The sequence below is a fragment of the Trichosurus vulpecula genome, chromosome 5, assembly GCF_011100635.1.
Source record: "Trichosurus vulpecula isolate mTriVul1 chromosome 5, mTriVul1.pri, whole genome shotgun sequence".
In the NCBI taxonomy this organism is placed as follows: domain Eukaryota; kingdom Metazoa; phylum Chordata; class Mammalia; order Diprotodontia; family Phalangeridae; genus Trichosurus; species Trichosurus vulpecula.
In genome coordinates, this window is record NC_050577.1 from 271,580,537 (window position 1) to 271,597,273 (window position 16,737).

Sequence of the window (16,737 nt, forward strand, 5' to 3'; positions counted from 1 at the left end):
GGGCCATGCTTTTTCTTTGCAATTTTGAAACATTTGCTTTTGATTATTTTGTGGTGGTGCTTTCTGTTTATCTTGTTTTGTAGTTATTTTGTGTATTTTCTTGCCTCTGCTTCCTTTACTCTGCATCAGTTTATGTATGTCCATGCTTCTATGTATTCATCATATTCATAATTTCTTACAGGACACCGATATTCCAGTACATTCATGTAGCCACTTATTTAGCTGTTTGAGCATCTACTTTGTTTTCAGTTCTTTGCTCCTAATATGGGGCCTTTATCTCCTTGAGTTACAGGCCTAGCAGTGCCTTTTAGTCAGGATTCCAAATCGCTTCCCAGGAGAGTGTCTACCTCCTACCACGTGGCTCTCATGAATATGTCTGTTTTCTCACAATCCCTTAAACATTGACTTTTCCCATCTTTTGAAATCTTTTGTCAATTGTGAGGTGAACCTTAGAGCTGTTTTGATTTCCTTTCTCTTAGTGATTTGGAATAGTCTTTCATTTGGTAATAGTTTGCAGTTCTTTTAAGAACCATTTGTTCAAATCCTTTGACCACTTAATAGTACTAGTTGTGGAACACCCTTTGGTCAGAGACACACACCTATAGTGTGGCTAACTAGAATTTTGGGAACCTCACGCAGAAAGGTAACCAATACTTCTTGCTCTGCTCTTTGCCTTGGAACTCTTTTCTTAACACTTGAGATCACTAGCAGGGGAAGAGTAGAGGATGGGTATTCATAACTCCTTGGGCTCCTTCATGGGGATGAGAAGGAAATTCATAGATATGTCTCCCAAAGCTACTTGGTGTTCTTCTCCAATCCCCCTGTCCCCAGTGCAGTAAGACTGCAAAACAGATAGGTGGAAGCTCATCCCCTTTATCGATTCTTTGTCTGGTGTTGGTGCGGACCAAAAGAAGAAGACAAGTTGGAAGTCTAATTTAAGGGAATAAATTGGGTACTAATGCAAGTAGCTTAGGAATTTTAAGCTCTGTCTCGTTTGGTGGTGTTATAAGTCAAATCAAATATTTGTCAAATGCTAAAAAACACTATCCCTATATATAAAATTCCTTGGGCTTCCTCCTGCTTAACGGCTTGCTCAGCTTTTCTGTCATAGAAAACCAAATGCCTCCTGTGCTCTGAGAGTGGAAACAAAAATGGAGAAGACTCAGAAAGAGAATGTTTCAACAATATCTCTCCAGTTCAGCTGTACCCCTTTTTTTTTTCTCAACTGTTCTACTCCATGTCCTCATTACAGCACATCAGGATTATAGCTATACCTTCCTAACCAGTGTTCCAGTTTCCTTCTCTGTTCCTTCCTCCATCTTCTGTGTTGATTCAAGGTAAACCAGGTAAATTAGGCCATGGTCTGGTCACAGCACTTCTTTGCTCAAAATCCCTTTAGGGGAATTTATTCACTCTCAAAGAAAGCAATCAACTCTTATACTCACCGTTTTCTAACAAGGCATTTGAGGTCATATGTTGTCTGGCTCTAAGGGCCTTCCTTGTTCTCCTATCAGTCAATTAGCAAACATTTATTGGGTACCTACTGTTGTGCCAGGCACTGTGCTAGGTCCTGTGGGCACAGATAGAAAGAATGAAATAATCTACCCTCAAGGAGCTTTCATTCTTATCAGGGAAACAAAACATAAATAGAAGCAAACACAGAATAGCTAAATACAAGGTCGTTTGGTTAATCAGGAAAGATGTAGAAGTTGGTGCTTGAGTTTCTTTTTGACAGAAGAGAAAATTCTCTGAAACAGAGGCAGGAGAGAGAGAGTGTTCCAGCCATGGAGAACAGTAATCGCAAAGACACAGTGATGAGCATTAGTCTTGTGTATGAAGAACAGAGAGGAAACTAGTTTTGCAGCACCCCTGAGTGCAGAAAGGGGAGTGTCAGATAAGATTAGAAAGGTAGGTCGGGGCCAGGTTGTGAGTAACTTTAAAGCTGAACAGAGAAGACAGGTTCCCACGGCCTTATAGAGAAATGTCTCGTTTTGTGTCTTGAGCCTGTCACCTCTCTGTTGGGAGTTGGATGGCATGTTTTGTCTTGGTTTTCTGAAATTATGGTTGGTCATTGAATCAATCAATTCTTAAATCTTTCAAAGTTATTTTCTTTATTTTTTTGTGGTTGTATAAGTTGTCTCGGTTCTGCTCACTTCACCTTGTATTCAGTTCATAGAGATCTTTTAGTTTTTGCAGAAAGATCCATTTTGTCATTTCTTTTGGCATAATATTACATTACAATACGTCCATAGGCAGCTAGGTGGCGCAGTGGATAAAGCACTGGCTGTGGATTAAGGAAGACCAGAGTTCAGATGTAGCCTCAGACATTGATGGGCTGGGCACCAGCTGGGGCAGATCAATTCACCTGTATCTATCTCAGTTTTCCTCATCTGTAAAGTGGGGATAATAATAGCACCTACCTCCCAGAGTTGCTCAGAGGCTAATATAAAATAATATTTGTAAAGCTTTTTGCAAACCTCAAAGCACTATATAAATGCTGTTATTATTGTAATATACCATAAATTTTTATTTTGACTGTTCCCCAATAGATGGACATCTCCTTAGTGACTAGTCTTTTTTTCTACTATAAACAAAAAGTTGTTAAAACTATTTCTGCCCTTTTGGGTTTCGTAGTGATATTGCTGGTTCAAAGGGCATGCACAGTTTGGTGACTTGTTGAGCATGGTTCCAAATTGCTGGACCAATTCACAGTTCAATCAGTAGTATATCAGTGTGTCTTTTCCTGAAGAGCGTCCAACAATTGTAATTTTTGTTTTTTGCTATCTTGGGGAGTCTAATGGGACTCAGGTGGAACCTGAGAATTGCTTTCATTTTGAATTTCTCTCATTATTAGCGATTTGGAACAGTTTTTTTCATATAGCTATTAATAGTTTGAATTTCTTCCTTTGAAAACTAGTTGTCCATATCCTTTGACCATTTATCTGTTAAGGAATGGCTCTTGTAGAAGTGCCAGACTGATAGGAAATAATGTTATAGTAGAAAGAATATTATGAAAGCACCCAACTGGCTCAGTAGATAGATAGAGTGCTGGGCCTGGAGTCAGGAAGACCTGAGTTCAAATTCATCTTCAGACACTCACTAGCTGCATGACCCTGGGCAAGAATGTAACCTCTGTTTGGCTTAATCCACTAGAGAAGGAGATGGCAAACCACTCCAGTATCTTTGCCAAGAAAACCCCACATGGAGTCACAGTGAGTCAGATGACTGAACAACTGAATAGTAACAACCAAAAATATTAAGGATTGGGTGGCTTGGATTTCAAGCCCAGTTTCCTTCACTATCTGGCTATCTGACCCTGTCATGTCATTTCTCCTTTTATAGCTCAGGTTCCCCTCCCTAAAGTGAACTGTTAACTTCTGTCTTACTCTAATTCACTAATTGAGAGGATCAAATGTAAAAATGAATATGAAAGAAGCTTTGAAAAGTGTAATCCCCCATACAAATGTAGAGCAGGTCTGGCTTGAGTGACCTTCATTGCTTCTTGGTTTATGCAAGCTCAATGCAAGTGAATAGCACCATCATTTAGAATGATGATCGTTTCACTGCATAAACCTTGGACGGAACACATACATTGTATCCTGTGGAGGATTCTGGTTCTTGGGTGAGACCCAAAGGTGAGTGAGGATTTCTGCTCTCCAAGGGGCTTATGGTCTAGTGGGGAGACCGATCTTCCTAGTAGTTGCTGGGATAAGAGGCATTATGTCATTTTGCTCTGGTTTATCTTTAACTATATTATCAACCTTGGGATTTGAATCCTTGTTGAGAAGAGCAGAAGTTTTTGAAGTTAGACTTAGATCTTAGACACTCAACAGAAGAGCTCCTCGTAGGTATCTCCATTGATTCCTTAAGCTGGCCCTCACCGGTATCATCTGTTAGAAGTCTTTGCTGCCTTTTATCACCTCTAGTTGGAAAATATTGATTCCTTAAACCTCTCTCAACTTCTTGTATTTCTGAGCCTTCTTGATGGGAAAAGGTATTTGATGGGTCTAGCCCAAGTTGCTCCAATCCATCAGTCAACAAGCAGTTATTAAGCACATACTGTGTGCCAGACATCGTGCTAATTCCTGGGTATATGAAGACAAAGAAGGAAATGATCTGTGTGTGGGAAGACCTTAAGTTCCAATGGGGAAGTTCACAAGGGCAGATATGAGTATGTACAGTGTAAACATAGAGTGAATAAGTACAAATAAGTACAAAAGGTATTTGGCTAGATCAGGAAAGGCTTCATGTAGAATATGATTCTTGAGCTTCATCTTAAAAGAAAGATGGGACTCTGAGGCACAGGGCAGGGGGTAGTTCATTCCAGGCCTGTGGGATGGCCAGTGCAAAGGAAGGCAGACTGGAGGAAGCCCCTTGCCTAGACATCAGGGTGCCAGAGGGGGAGTGTTATATGCTGAGACTGGAGAGAGAGGTTGGGCCCAGGTCAGGAAGGGATTTAAAAGCTAGACAGAAATGTGAAGCTGTTTGCTTTTATATTATTCACAAAAGAAATGGGAAGTACCAGGTTCAGTTCCATTCTACTAAATTCCCCTTCACTGAAGTTCAGCAAACATTTTTTGTGTTTGGAGAATACAGTGACAAAAAGATGAAAACAATAGAATTTATTCCCTCTCAAAGAAAGCAATCAACTCTTATCCTCTGCAGAGTAACTTTTTGAGTTATCCCCCAACTTTTTTTCTCCTTTCAGTGAGCATTTATTAAGTATCTCCCATGTGCCAGGTGTAAGTCTACTGAAGGAGAGGGGAAGAGGGGAGAGCTACATAAGGATAAGTAGATAAGGATGCTGGAAGTAGCACATGTTTTGTGTAGGGAACAGGCAGTGCAGTCCAGGGTGGGGGCAGGTTGAGGAGAAGCCCGTAGAATCCTAGGGTTGCTTAATTTACAGATTAGGAAACTGAGGAAGCATAATTATACACACCGGTCCTTTGATGTCACATCCAAGACTGTTGCATGTACACTGTGCTGCGTACATGTTGGAGTCCCTTTACTAGATTGTGATCTTTACAAAAGCAGGCACCATGTCATGTTTCCCCACAGGATGGAGAAGTGGAAAAAGAACTATAGGGACTGGATTCAATAAACATTTGTTAAGCAAGGTGCTCTAGGGGCACAAAGAACAAAAAGAGGAATACCCCTGCCCCCCTGCCTCCAAGGCTTCTTTTGTGGCCCACTGGAGAAAGAGTGGACCTCAGAGGCAGGGAGGTCTGACTAGCTGTGTGCCTGATTCCTCATCTGTAAAATGGGAATGCTAATAACTCAAATGATGTAGAAAGGGTAAATAACCTTCATCTTACCTGTCAAAGTGAATTGGCATTATCTTTTTCCATGGCTGAGTCATTTCTGCAATTTTTACTTTTCCTTAGATTTTTTCCCACAGTTGGTCTAGGTTATAAGGAATCTCCTTTGTCCTGGTGGGATTTTTCAGAAGCGCTGCATAAAAATCTTCCCCATGTCATTTCATTACCTTAAAGCCTTCAGCAGCTCCCGATTTCCTCTAGGACAGAATACAGTCTTCTCAAGGATAATTTAATTCCTTCCTTAGTCGAGCGTTCTTCTAGCCTTAACATTACTCCCCTTTACATACCCTACATTTCAGCCAAACTTGACCTCCACCTGCTGCCAAAACTCCATATGCTGTGCCCTGGCATCCATCCCCTGAGCTTGGAATAGATTAGCTTCTCATCCTTGCTTTTCAGAGTCATTATTCGGGGCTTTTCTCCAGCCTTCTCTCATGAACCTTCCCTGATTTCCTCAGGTATTCCTATTCTCTCTGTGCCGATATCTTCTTCGGGTATGCCTGCTGAGGTCTAGCTTCTTTCACTCAGTATCATGTTCTAGCTGCCTGTATTGGTAATTAAGTTGGGACTTTTATACTGTCTTCTCTTTCGGAGCACTCAGTAATCAAATGCCTTTGATGAGCCTGACCTTTGTTTCTTTGATTAAATCTTTGATGAAGGGAAAGTCTAGTTCACATAGGCTTTGAGTCTAATGGCTGTGACGCCTGAAGAAGTGTCACATGGTTTTGAGTAGCATGGTTGTGAAGCCCTTTGACCCTGAGCAGGGTGTATAAACTCAGGTTAGCCCTTTGCTTTGGGGACTCTCACTCACTGGAAGAGTGTTGATGTGGAGACACTGGGTAGCTGCTGCAGCCCCTTGGCTTTGAAGAAAACCCAGATGTGGGTGCTTCTCTTTCTGGTAACTATGTATGTGATGTCTTGATCAGATAAAGCCTGTCTGTTGAATTGTGTTATTTGATCTGTTGATATTTTCTGCTTGTAGTTTCTGTTTGTATTTGCTCTGAAGTTCAGGGTGCTGCTTTTTCCTGAACTAAGTAAATGATATCTGTATGCTGGATTAAAGTGAGATTGTTAACCCCTTAAGGTTGCTTTCCTTAGGAAAACAGATCAAAGAACCTGTGCTGGCAGCTTCTTGTTGCTGGTCTTGATGGGCCTTGCACCCCTACAGCAGCTGCTAGCCACATTGTCGTTATGCTGCCTGAGTACATGAAGACCCTCCTCCGCTTCATCCTGCCATAGTCCATGAGCTGTGTAAGAGCAGGGACAAGTGTTTTATCTTGTATCCCTAGAATCTGGCAGTTATTAAGCCTTGCTTAATGAATGCTGATTGAGTTGTATTCTCCAGGGCCCGCCTGGGAGAGAGTGGTGGTTGAGGGATTTGGGGTTTTTTTTTGACGTCTCTATCCTGTGGAGAAACACAACATACTCCTGATGTATTTTTTGTTGTTTTTTTTTTCTTTTCTTTTCTTGGAGCTTACATTAGAGTAATGGGGCTTTTAATGTGGCATAGTGACAACAGCAATCTGATGTCCAAGGAAGTGGATTTGAGTCCATCTCTTGGGGCAAGTCACTTCCCCTGTCTGAAGCCTTGGTTTCCTCCTTTATGTCTCCACCTCTTGGGTTCCCCCTCTATTTAAATCCTAGGCCTAAACCCCTTACCCAGCTCCTATTCCCTGTTCACCACTCCACTTTCTCTTGTTAAGAGACCTCATTGGTTGGGTAATAGAAATTGTTATCTCTGCATGGAACTGAGCTTTTTGGTCAGGAGTCACTGGAATGGACTAGAGACATTCCCTGACTTTAACCACTTTCTTTTTTTAGTAAAGAAAACATTGCAACATAGTCTAGAGGAGAGAGGGAGAGCTTATCCACTTTTCTGTGTAATGGGTTGATGTTTATGAGGAAGGAAAAGAGATAACAGCTTTCTGACCCTTTGAAGATTAACTATTTATTATTAACTGACTGCCCCCGGCCAAGGGGGCAATCAACCTACCTCTCAAATTTATCCCACCCTTTAGCATTTTATCCTGGCTGAAGCTGAAGCAATTCTCCTATTTGTGATGATAACCACTGAATGCGGGAGGGAATTGTACGCTGTGAATGGCTCTTTGGGAAAACTAAGGCCTGAAGGAATTTAACCATTCATTCCTGAATTTTCATCTCTGATTATCTATCTATGACTAGTGTGACTGTAAATCTTGGAGATCTAGCCAGAAATCAAGTTGCCTCTGGCCAGGTGATCTAGGCTGGAGTTTCCTTGGAAAGTCCAGGCTTCCCTTCCCTTCCTCCTAGACTCAGTTTCTCAGTCAGTACTTCCAAGGATAGGAATAGGAATAGGACCAGGAATTGGACTTGTGATTTCATCGAGATAGGGAGCTTCCAGTTCAGGATGGCGCCTTCTCTGAAATTTGTTATTGACCACAGTAGTAGTCTCCAAACCTTTTGGTCATATACCCTTCTCAGGAAAAAAAAAATTGAGCATGCATTTTATACGTATGTGTGTGTGTATATTAACTTGTTATGAATTGTATACATGTACTACCATACTAATAATCAGATATATTATAAAATACAAAAGTAGAAATAAAAGTCAGATGAGATAGTTATAAAATAATATTTTATCCTGGGAGTTGCTAGGAAGCCATAAAAATTATTGAGTAGGGGGGTAAATAATGTGGTCAGGCCTGTGTTTTAGAAAAATCACTTTAGCAGCTAGCTGTGCATCAGGGAGGAGGGAGACTGACGCTGGAAGACCAGTTAAGGAAGCTCTTTCTTTGGTCCGGGCCTGAACTAGGGAGGTGGCTGGCTTTGTGGCTGATATGAGAGATACTGTGGAGATAGAAAGGACTTTGGTAAAGGAGTAGACCCTGGGATGAGGACAAATGAGGAGTGAGGATGGCACCAACTTGGATGACTGTAAGGATAGTGGTGTCCTCCACAGAAATAGGGAAATTCAGAAAAAGAGTGGCTTTGGAGGGAAAGATAATATAGGAAGATCTGTTATGCATATTACAAACTGTCTGTGCCTGCTCATCCTGTTTGACTTGTTCTGTCCCACTGAAAAAGGAGAAGGCGGGGCTCTTACTTACAGACCACTGGATTGGAGTATAGACCCCATTTCTGAGAGGAGCAAAGGATGCGATATGGTAGGGCATGGTATGCATAAAAGGCAACAACAACCACTGGGGGATGTGTGTAGTTTTCCCAGTTTTCTTGTTGGACATAAGCCCCACAATTGACTATCTATCATGGGGACTGTGGGATGTGACGTATCTTCCTACCCCCGATTGGTTGACACACATCCTTTGGGGTCAGGCCATAACCCCTTGCATCCCTAGTCTGGAGATTCCTGACATGGAGTACTGAAAGGTTCAGTGATCTGCCTAGGGCCACACAGCCTTTGTGTCCTAAGTGGGACTTGAAACCTGGTCTTTCTAGCTCTAAGGCCCCTCCTCATCTCCAGAAACACTTCCCTAAGCAAACCTACTGAACTTCTCCATTATCACCAGCACTGGTGTCTGGCCTAATTCTCATAAAATGTTCTGACAGAAGTGACCTCCAGAATTAATCTAGGACAATTTCTTCATTTTCCTTCTTCAGTTCTTTTTCTTTGTTACAATTTCTTGGATGTATTCTTGTCTGTTGCCCATAAATGAGGAACTCTGAAGAGAGCCAATGTCTCCTTTTTCTGGCTTTCCTTTTTTTTCCTGAAGTGCTCAGAAAGGGCAAAGTCCTATATTAGAGGAAAACAAAACAAAGATAAATTTAATTTATCTCCTGCTTATAATTGAATGTAATCCGTACCTCGGAACCCCAAGCTCTACAGGCCTGGTTACACTTGTCTGGTCTAGTTTGGGATATCAGTAGACTGCATATGAAGGAATACTTTTCCCTTTGGGAAGGGGAACCTCTTTTTTTCTTTCGATTTAATTGTTTTTAATTTCAATTTTATTTTAGTAGGTTTTTTTTCACTTTCACTTTTTTGTTTTGTTTTTTTATTTGGGACATAGCCCTGCAAGCACCAAGGCAGACGGTAGTTGTGTTGTGTGTTGGGGGTTAGTGTGGGTGTTAGGCTCACATGAGAGGTCCAGACCTTTATAAAGGATTGTGATATTTATTTTCCTGATCCCTGAATTCCATTCCTTGCCTTTAAATCTTTTCCAAGATTGTCCCCTGTGCCTTTTGTCCTCCTTCTTACTCTTAGAAACCTCATTGAGATTTAGGGGACAATTCAGATGTCATCTTCTCCAGGTAGCCTTTCCTGATTCCCCTGGGTTGTAGAGACTACATCTCTCTGCAAGCCAAGCTAGGTTAAGCTAGTTTTTCCCTGTAAAAGTTATTGAGTAGGTTTGACATGTTCAAACTTGCGATTTATGAAAATCACTTTCATGAGTAAGTGGAGATTGGACTGGAGTGGGGAGAGACTCTAAGCAGGCATACCCACCGGTGGCCAATGGCAGTAATCAAGTGGTGAGGCGATGAGGTTCTGCACCAGAGTGGGTGGCAGTGGCAGGAGAGAAGGGCACGTATTCAAGGGATGTTGCAAAGGTGAAATCAAGAGGCCTTGGCAACAGCTTGGATGTGAGGGTCAGAGACAGTGAAAAGGCCAGGATGGCTCCTAGGTTGTGGGTGGTGGTGTTGAGGATGGTGTTAGGGGACGTAAATGAGTTTAAGATGTCTACTGGACACCAGTTTCAAGGTGTGTGAAAGGCAGTTGGAGATACGAGGTTAGAGTTCAGCAGAGAGTTTGGGGCAGGATAGGTAGATTTGAGAATCCTCAGCATAGAGATAGTAATTAAATCCATGGGAGCTAATGAGATCACCAAGAGAAGTAGCATAGAGGGAGAGGAGAAGAGGGCCCGGGACAAACCCTGTGGGACACCTACAGTCAGCAGGCATGATCTGGAAGAGGATGCCCCAAAGAAGACTGAGGAGTGATCTGGTAGTAGCAGGAGAACCAGGACAGAGTGGTATCCTGAAAAGCCAGAGATGACAGGATCAAGAAGGAGAGAGCGATCAACAGTGTCAAAGGCTGCAGAGATGGAGGAGAATGAGGATTGAGAAAATACCATTGGATTTGGCAAGTAAGAGGTCATTAGTAACTTGGGAGAGAGGGTAGAGACACCTAAATGTAGAAGGCCTTTTCAAGGATTTTAGCTACAAATGGCATAGTGAAGGGAAGGGAAGGATAAAGTGAAGGTTTTTTTCAGGTTAGAAGAGACATGGGCATGTTTGTAGGCAGTAGAGAATGAGTCAGGAGTAAGGAAAAGACTGAAAATAAGTGGAAGACATGTATAATTGGTATCATTGCTTGTCTTCTCAATGGATGGGGGAGGGACCAAAGGGAGGAAGAGAATTCAGAACTCAGAATTTAAAAACAATAAATGTTAAAATCAATAAATCATAAATTTGTTTTTAAAAAGTGAAAGAGTAGAGATGAGAGAGGGGGCAGTCTATTGGAGGAGATGGACTGAAATAGGATCACTTGAACAAGATAGATAATAATTGACGCTCTTCAGTGGAACTGACTCCCTAGTGGCCTGGTCCTGGCCCGGCTGCTGCAGCATCCTGAAATGTGCTCATGTCTTGACAACTGGTATGGCCATCTTCTCTGCAGACGTATGAATAGAGATACAGATGAAGAGAGGGTACAAAGTTCAGAAAGCAGGCTTTTATCTTGTGATGGGAATCCTGCTCCTTTTTCAGAAGGACCATTTTGACTCCAGAGGGGTGAGGGGGCAGTCCTTTTCCTGAGCCAGAATCTCAGAAATTGCTCCGTCAGCCTCTCTCTGTGAATCATTTCCTTGGGACCCAAGGATATTCAGAGGCTTAAACCATGAGCTAGCTTCTCCCAGGAAGCATATTTATCTGGGTTTTCCCCTGTGTTCTATTCCTCTACCAGAATTTAAGCTTCCTGAGGGTAGGGACTTTCATGTTGTGCAAAGACCAACTATACTAGGTATACATTGTGGGTGTTTAATAAATATTTATTTATAATAGAAGAAGAAACGAAGCTCTATACAAAGTCTTAGGAAGGAAGGAAAGATATTTTCCATCTACAGAGATCAAGGAAGTTTTCATGGAGAAAACCATCTTTGAACTGGAATTGGAGAGATCCTAGGGAAAAGTGTGAATGAAGAATGAGGATGAGATAACCTAGAATGTGTAAAGGGACAGGATAATAGTCTAGTCTGGCTAGAGTATAAAATATTTGGTGGGGGGCAGGCATGAAAGAAAAAGTGGTGCCAAATGTGGGCTTCTCAAATCATAGACTAAGGAATCTGGGCTTTCTTTGGTAAACAATAGGGAGCCATTGAATGATTTTAAGTAGAGGAGTGACATGATTACAACTGTGCCTAAAGAAGATTAATTTGTCATTGCAATGAACTGGGAAAAATCATAACGTAGGATGGTGACTTGCTTAGTTTAGCTTCCCTTTGGAAAAAATGCCAACAGATTCACAGTCCTCAGCCCTAAACTTTCATTGTTTCTCTGAGGATTTGCTCCTGTGCTTAGTGCAGGCTGCGTTAAGTCATGCTAGCAGCTTCAGCCTCCTAAGTACATGCCAAATAGGTCCTGTCTTCTCAGTGATCAGATTCAGTTCAGTTTAATGTGGCATTATCTAGCACTTATTGTGCACAAGCCACAGAAGTTTTCAATAATGGTCTAAAATAGTTGCCTCTGTTTTCTTAATTCATGCAATGTAATTTTTGCCTCTATCACTCTAGTAAGGTCTTTTTTACTCTTGAAGGTCTCCAGTAATGTTTTTGCCAGGTAAATGGCCTTTTCTTAGTTCTCATTCTTTGGCCTCTGCAGCTTTTTGCACTATTGACCTTGAAATACATTTACCTTGATTTTCATGACACCCTATGTTTTTAAAATTTTCCACCTACTTTTTAAACATCTCTTTCTATATTCTTTGATATCTTCTGTCTCCTTCCATCCCCAATGGTGAGCATTTACCAAAGCATTTCCCCCCCTCTTCTTCCCTCCCATTCCTCTTGGTGAATTGATCCTGTATCATAGCTTCCTTGTAGTGCTTGTAACTCTCAAATCCATACCTTGAGTTTTATTATCTTACTAGATACACAAAAGTATGTGCCCCTACTCCGTGGCTCTTGTCTTCTGCCTACAGGACATCTCTACTTGGATGACTTTCCCAACTGATTTCCCCGTCTTCTCTAAACAAGCTTCCCCTTTTGACATCTTTATCTTTACTAATGCTGCCACCATTTTCCTAGATTGAAGTTTAAAATTTGTCATTTGTATGTGCTCAGTCCCAGGGTTTGGATGCCGTATTTGCTTTTGAGAACTATAATCTCTCTGAAGTCTTTGCATGCATTGATATGCTTTTAGCAAGCCATTTTGCAAAGGAAGACTGAAATCTAGCTGGTGTGGGGGTGAGGAGTGAGACACAAGAGCAGCTGCCAAAGAATGTGGGCAAAGAGTGAGAGTAGTTGGAGGCCAGAGAGATCTGAGGGGTGAGCTGGGGAACAGGACACCTGGAAAGCAGGATGTGGAGTCAGATGGAGTGACTGACATATCCCCCCATCCCTCTGTGCTGGGGAGAGCAAGAGGTTAATTGGGAGTCAGATTAGACCTACCCTCAGAGACGTGTTTTAAGAGAATGGACTATAGCCATTTAGGAATGGGTACGTGGAGAATTAAAGACTGCTTGTCATTCTGTTGCAGTAAGTTACCTTGTTTTGAACTTGTAGTCATTCGGTTTGGATTAGTAAACAAAGGATCAGTGGTGATTTGGGAATGGTGGGTTCCAATAGATGACTACCTCAAAGATCCCAGATACTTGGGGATTAGCTAAGAAGGGACCCAAATAGCTACACGTCTTTGATTCTTCCTTCATCTTTGTCTTCTCTATCTTCTCTGCAATCCAATTTCATTGTTTCTTCCTTTGAAATGTCTCTAGGGTCAGTCTCTTCCTTTTCTGGACTACTTTAATAATAGCCTCTTATTTGCTCAACATCATCGACTTAATTTTCTTCTTCCTTCCACTCCCTTCTCCACTTTCTACTGGCAGACTAATCTTCCTGTGATGTCAATTCTGTCATGTCACTTCTCTGGTCAGAAACTTTCAGTGGCCCTCAAAATTCATTCATTCTTTCAACAAACATTAAGTGTCTGCTAGAAGCGCTGTGTGCTTTGCATTCAGAGGCCTCTATAAAGGGACATTTACTGATAGGACATAGCCAGGAGAGTTGTTACAGAATTTTAATCCAAAACTGGGAGGTGTGGTAGGAGGGTGGAAAATACACTCTCCCCTTCAATACACACAAGCTCTCTGGGTAGAGTGGGTTCAGACTTAGATCAAATGGCTGTAGGGTAAACTCTTGGCTTTGAAAGTCTTTTTTTCCCTTTTGGAGCCTTCATGAAGAAATCCCTTTGAGTTGTATGTAACTTTCCTCTGAGATCCCCAGGGTCCATACCCTTTTAGAGTAATAAAACTGCCTCTCCTTGGTATGTCTAGTTTGTCTTTCATCTCCCGCTGCAGACACTGTTCAGCCACTACCTTTCTGGGAATATTGCTACCAAATCCAATGGGAGATACAAATTTAACAACCTTTTGAAGATCATAAGGTTTTCTTCTGGTCAGAGGTGGGGAAGAAGACAAAGACACCACAGTCCACCCTCGAACTTCAAGTGATACCACTAGCCCCTCTTCCTTCACACTTTTTCCAGTTATTTTCCTTGAGATTCTTCAATTTTGTTCCTCCAGATGAGTTTTTTTATAATTTTTTTTATAGTTCTGCAAAGTAACCCTTTGGTATATATTTTGATTGGTATATTACTGAATTGATACGTTAATTTAGGTAGTATTATCACTTTTTCTTCATATTGACATAGCCCAACCATGATCACTTAATCTCTCTCCAGTTATTTGTTTGTCTTTAGTTCTGTGCACTTAACCTCTCAGGGCTCTAGACAACTCTCTAAGACCATCAATTGTAGAATAGTTGCCAACCTACTTTGGTAGAAGTTACTTCTCTCTGTTGGCTCCCTGTACATGGAAATCATAGGTTAAATTCCTATAAAGAATGTTTTGTAATTGTATTCATAATTGTCTGGGCTGCTTTCTCTTTTGTAAATTTGAAAGAATGTTTCAGTGATCCTCTTTTTTTTGGCATCATTATAGATAACTTCCCTTCATCTCGTTCTTGCCTCTAATTATTATTATTTTTTTTGGAGGGAGGAAGGCAGGGCAATTGGGGTTAAGTGATTTGCCCAAGGTCACACAGCTAGTGTGTCAAGTGTCTGAGGACTGATTTGAACTCAGGTCCTCCTGACTCCAGGGCTGGTACTCTACTTACTGCCCCACCTAGCTGCCTCATTTGCCCCTAATTAACCAAGAGAAAGAATTGGGGGTCATTGCAGATGACTAGCCTCCTACTTCACTGAGAAGAATAGTAATAGATAACGTTTATATAGCACTTCAAGCCCTTCAATATTCATATGAATTCATTTTCACATATATGTGAGGATCATTTGAGAAGTAGGGGCTCTTATTTCACCAAGAGGGTCCCATAGTTAATAAGTATGTGAGGCAAGATTTGAATCTAGCCCTTTCTGATTCCAAAGGTAGTGCTTTATCCATTGTGCTACCAAATTGTCCCCTTATCATCTGAAGTGAGCTCACTCAGTTACCTTCTTCTAGTCCTCAAAACTTCTCAGCAACATCTCCCACTTCCCCTCTGCTTTTACCCTTTGTTACATTGCTCCTAGAGAACTAGATGACAGAGTGGATGGAGCACTGGGCATGGAGGCAGAAGGATCTGAGTTCGAATGTGGCCTCAGACACTTACTGGCTGTGTGACTCTGGGCAAGTCACTTCACCCTGTTTGCCTCAGTTTCCTCAACTGCCAAATGGGGATAATCACAGCACCTACCTCCCAGGGTCATTGTGAGTATCAAGTGAGATAATGTTTGTAAAAAGTGCCTGGCACATATTAGGTGCTCTATAAATACTTACCCTCTTCCTTCTAGACTCCTAGAGCCCGTCTTGCTCCTCTCCTTTATGATCAACTTTTTGAAAAATCTGTTGACACATCCTCCGTACCTCCTCTGTCCTTGACCTTCACTCTGGCCTTCACTCACACTGCTCTTCCTGAAACTTCTTAAAGGTCCCAGGCAGCATTTTAATCATCAAATATCCTACTTCTGGTCCTTGTAATAGCAATTTAGATTGAAAGATCTTTCCTCATCTTCCTTGATCTTTCTACAACATTTGAGGCCGTGAAGCACCTCCTCTTCTCCCGTGGTTTTGGAGACATCACGCTCTGCCTTCCTTTTTCAAAGGCTATGTCTCCGTCATTTCCAATCATTCCTTGCAATCTCTTTGAGCCCTCAAGGTGGATGCTATCCAGAGTTCACTCTTTCTCCCTCTTCTTCTCCCTTCCTCGCCTTTCCAATCCTGTGTAACCTTGGTCATGTCAGTTCCCCTCTCAAGTTCCTCATCTGTAAACTTAGGAGGTTGGCCTATGACTCTCTGAACCTTCCCATCTCTTTCTGCACTCTGTTTTGACAATTTCAGCCGTTTCTACAGCTTGAAACATTACCTCTCTGCAAATGATTCTCAGATCTATATTTCTATTCCTGAACTCTCAAACAGCTTTGCAACATCTATGAGGATATATTCTTGTCACCTCAAATTCAACATGCCCCAAACTAAGCTTTCCCCTGTCACTCACCCTGTATCCCAAACTTGGTGGAGTCCTTGAGTGTTCCCTCATATTAAGTCACTCATCAAAGACTTCCACGACATTTCTCTTACTGGTCCTTTCTTCTCCATTCCCCCTGCTACTGCTCTAGAAGAGGCCCTTATTACTACCCAGTAGTTCAATTCAGTATGTATGTATTGAGACCTTGCCATAGAAAGATAATGTACTAGGTGTTGGAGATAAAAAGACACAGATGGAGAAAACAGGTCCTGTCTTCAAGGGGCTTGTTTTCTACTGGACCATTCCCACCTGGACTATTATAATAGCCTCTGAACCATCCTTCCTACCTCAGTCAGATTTATAATCTTTTTCCCTTTTTTTTTTCATTTTTTGTTCTAAACTTAACAAATACCAAATAAAATGAGCATTTCCATACGTGGTGTAGAACAGGAGAGGATTACATATGAAACAGTGAACTTTTATTATGTACAGTTTGCCTTTTCTGTTTAAGTATATAATAAAGTTAACATGTAACTTTGTCTGTGATTGCTTCTGGCCTTCCTTTTGTTCATTTCTCATTTTGTTTGGGTTTTTTGTTCTTGTTACTTTTTAACCCCTGTCTCTTTCCCTTTCTAGCCCACACCCCAGTGGAAAAATAGGAAAACAAAATCCTTGTTAACAAATATACATTGTCAAGCAAAGTGAGTCCCCATGTTGGTGATGTCCAGAAATGTATGTCCCATTTT

The 16,737-nt window shown here is 41.6% G+C and overlaps 1 protein-coding gene across 3 annotated transcripts in view; it reads left to right on the plus strand.

Annotated features, from left to right (window-relative positions):
- CSAD (cysteine sulfinic acid decarboxylase) overlaps window positions 1-16,737 on the plus strand; it is a 35,641-nt gene that overhangs the window by 3,240 nt on the left and 15,664 nt on the right. Inside the window, exon 1 of one of the 3 annotated variants that reach the window (XM_036761625.1) lies at window positions 6,177-6,216. The exons of 1 other annotated variant lie outside the window; for it this stretch is intronic. The gene's annotated coding sequence lies outside the window, so the exon portion shown is untranslated. Of the gene's footprint in view, window positions 1-6,176; window positions 6,225-16,737 lie in introns of those variants that run through there. One more of the 3 variants, XM_036761628.1, reaches the window with a different exon arrangement.